This window comes from Octopus bimaculoides, chromosome 4 (assembly GCF_001194135.2).
Source record: "Octopus bimaculoides isolate UCB-OBI-ISO-001 chromosome 4, ASM119413v2, whole genome shotgun sequence".
Classification (NCBI taxonomy): Eukaryota; Metazoa; Mollusca; class Cephalopoda; order Octopoda; family Octopodidae; genus Octopus; species Octopus bimaculoides.
The window spans coordinates 145479960-145484017 of NC_068984.1; the positions used below are offsets into that span (position 1 = coordinate 145479960).

The 4058-nt window shown below is 38.0% G+C and overlaps 1 protein-coding gene across 1 annotated transcript in view; it reads right to left on the minus strand.

Annotated features, from left to right (window-relative positions):
- LOC106878759 (procollagen galactosyltransferase 1) overlaps positions 1 to 4058 on the minus strand; it is a 125638-nt gene that overhangs the window by 74369 nt on the left and 47211 nt on the right. The window lies entirely within an intron of this gene.

Here is a 4058-nt window from a genome sequence, read left to right on the forward strand (position 1 = left end):
TATATATATATATATATATATATATACACACACACACATACACACATAAATATATATACATTTATATATATGCATAAGTATATATACATACATATATATTATACACACACACAAACGCACACACATATATAAGTAGACACATTTCCATTGAAATGTTGCTATATATTGTCATATATTGAGTTGAAGTGTACAACCATGACCAACACCACCAAACCCCCCACCACCATCACAGTCGAAACAAGACTATACTGGAGTCTTTAAGTGGTCGTTTGACCTGCAAGAAATAGCCTAGACCTGCCCTCGAGTCATACCCCAAGTGCCAGCTTAGAGAAGGACTCACTGCATCATATGCACTAGGTTCCCTGCATGAATGAAAAAGATAGGGTGGTCACAAGCGGAGAGCCGTTTATCATAGGCTGGGGCTTATAAAAAAAAAAGACATTAATAACGAAGCAACCACTATCATCACAATGACACCAACCAGTGTTAGTAACATCATCATCATCATCATCATCACAGACAATACCGTCTTTAAAAATACTATTGTCACCACCACCACCCCAACCCTTACCATCCACTTATTGCCCCTGAAACCATTACCACAGCAAAAGAAAAAATTTAAAAAACTAAAAAGATCACCATCATCATTACAACCAACCACAACAATCAACCACCGCCACCTTCGTGTGGGTGAGAGGACACAGTGTAGGATTCAATACAATGTGGGGAAGAGGACATTGTGAAAGAGGGATGTAATGTGATAGTCCTTGTCGCGTGTGTGCGTATGAGAGAGAAAGAAAGAGTACGTGCGTGTGTGTGTGTGTGTGTGTGTGTGTGTGTGTGCATGTATGTGTGTGGATGCATGTGTGTAAGTGTATGAAGAAAACATGGTTGACTAAATTATCGCTGACAGAGACAGGAACAGTCACAAAAAGACAAAGAGAGAGAGAGAGGGAGACAGAGAGGGAGAGTAAGAAATTAGAGACAGACAGACAGACAGGCAAGTTGGCAGAGAGAGAGAGAGAGAGATCAAACAGAACTAGTAAAACATGTACTTATTGGCTTGCATTTCACACTAAAGTGTGTGTGTGTGTGTATGTGTGTGTGTGTGTGTGTGTGTGTGTGTGTAAAGTGCCTCTAGTGGCCCGGGAGGGGGGGGTTATGACTGTATCTCCATCTCTCCCCCCCTCCCTCACACCTTGCAGTGTTGTATTGTTGTTGTAGTTGTTGTTATTTAGATCAAACAATGGCAAAGTGGTGGTGGTGGTAAAATTAATTAATAATGTGGAACAAGAATAAGGGCCAAGTTAAGTGATGATGATGATGGTGGTGGTGGTAATGATGATGACTAAAACAATATCAAGGCCAATGACCTAATGAACAGGCCTCCACGTCATTTCCCCTGACCTCTAAGACATAGCAGCTAAATCTTTCTCAAATTTCATACACATTGAATCAGAAATAAGGATTGTCGAGGCTAGAATCTCTTTAATACTTTTCTTCCTAGGGAGGGTCTACTTGATTAGGACCTAATTTGGTGCCTAAAGTGTATCAAGGCCTTCCATGAGAATCTGTCAAAGATCTTGACTTCTTTTCTTTTTCACAGAATGGCTGTGTGGTTAAGAAACCTGCTTTGCACCCAAGTGGTTTCAGGTTCAGTCCCATTGCACAGCACCTTTGACAAGTGTCATCTATAACAGTCCAGGACTGACCCGTGCCATGTGAGTGAATTTGGTTGGTGGAAACTGTGTGGAAACCCATATGATCTGACCAGATCCAATGAGTCCAAGGACTGCATTGTAGGGATGCGACTGTGTATATGTGTCTCTTTGCATTTGTATTTATCTCCTGCCACCACTGAACACCTGGTGTTGGTTTATTTACACCCTTTTATACTTGGTTGTTCAATGAAAGAGATCAACAGAATAAGTACAAGGCTTAAAGAAAATTAGTGTCGGAAACCCTTCAAAACGATGCCCCAGTATAGTCGCAGTCTAATGACTGAAACAGGTATAAGATACAAGACTAATCCAAAAAGTCAAGTGTCAGACTAAAAAAGATAATGAATACAGAATTAATTCTGGGTGTATTTAAAAATGTCTAGAGGTTATGGGCTTGACCTTATGAATTACATTTACCAAATACACACACAATGGTAGATAAACAATTGTTTACAAAAAAAAACTTAAAAGCTGAGGGTGAAATTTATTCCATGGCCACTAAAGCGAATGAATCACAGACTGTCTGAGGTGAAATATATAGAACAAACATCATAATGGAAGCAAATAAGAAAGACATGATTATTGTCTTGTAAAAATAATACATTTTAGGGGGGAAAATAAAGCAGAAACACAGACACAATGTGTTAAAAATGAGTTAGAACTGGAAGAATGGCAGTTGGAATTGAAAAATAAATAAAGCAAACAAATAAACGACATCTAAATAAAATAGGAAAATGGAATAAAATGGAATGGTAGCAGCTACAAAAAAGCATCTGTTTATGATGTTATAAGAATTATTCAAATTCAGATTTAAAATAGTTATTTTTTCTTTTTCTTCTTTTCATAAAAATAAACTTTCTCATTTCCAACCGACTAATGGAATTATGGAAACTAAGGGCCATAAACATAAATCTGGATATTTATAAGACCTTCTCTTAAATGGCTAAATGTGCACAGGTTTGGCTGTGTGGTTTGGAAGCTCATTTTGCAAACATGTGGCTTCAGGTTCAGCCCCACTGCATGGCACATTGGGAAGGGCCTTCTACTATAACGCTGGACCGACCAATGCCTTGTGAACAAATCTGGTAGGTAGAAACTGTATGGAAGCCTGCCAAGCCTGTCAGTGATCGTACCACTTAAAAAGCAACCAACACGCTCTATTAAGTGGTTGGCATTAGGAAGGACATCTAGCTGTACAAAAGAGACAATGGAACTTCAAAGTCACTATGACTACTATTCTTGTAAATGTATTGCAAATTTACAATATATATATACTGGGTCATCCCATAAATAATGTGTTTTTTTTCAATTGCACGAATTAAAAGTCAGGGGGGGACAGGATAAACTACTTGCATCAATTTGCTATAAAAGCAGGTAGTAATTTTACATTATACTTATTCTTAGTGCATGTTTTGAAGAGTGCAGTTTCATTTTAACAGTTATTTTTTCAAAGCTATAATAGAAGTGACAAAGGAGCATATTCGGCATATTTTGCTTTATGAGTTCAATAAAGTCAACAACGCAATGGAAAGTGCGAAGATTATTAATGCAGTATATGGGAATTAGACAATAGGCATAAACCAGTGTCAACGATGGTTCCAGAAATTCTGATCTGGAAACTACAGCCAAGAGGATGAGCCTCATCCTGGAAGATCAGTAGAGTTTGACGAGGACATCCTACAAACCCTGGTGGAAGAAAATCTCATTGTAACTGTTGAGGGACTAGCAGAGAAGCTTGGATTTGGTCATTCAACCATTCATCGACACTTGTGTGCCATTGGAAAAGTCACCAATCTGTGTCAATGAGTTCCTCACAAACTTTTCGGGTCTAATCATGGCAGAGAGTGAATGTGTGCTCTTCTTTGCTGTCACGTCTCACAAATGAACCTTTTTGTGGACCGAATAGTGACTGGTAACGAGAAATGGGTTCTCTATAAAAATGTCAAGTGCTGAAGACAGTAGGTAGGGAAAGGAGAAACACTGGCACCCCAGGTTAAAGAAGGTCTTCACCCACGTATGGTGTTGTTATCTGTTTGGTGGGATATGAAAGGTTTAGTCCACTTTGAACTTTTAAGCCCAAATCAAATAATAACAAAGGAGATCTACTGTGTGTGTGTATATATATATATATATATATATATATATATATATATACACATGCTCACATAAGTATATATATACAATCATAAATATAGATAAACATGCACACATCAATAAAGATATATACAAAAATACATTAAAACTGCTTTTCTTTTTGATCCCTCAAGTTCTTATAGGGGCTGTAGAAGCATAAACATGACATACAGTGTGCCTTGAGCATTTGTGAACCCTTCCAAC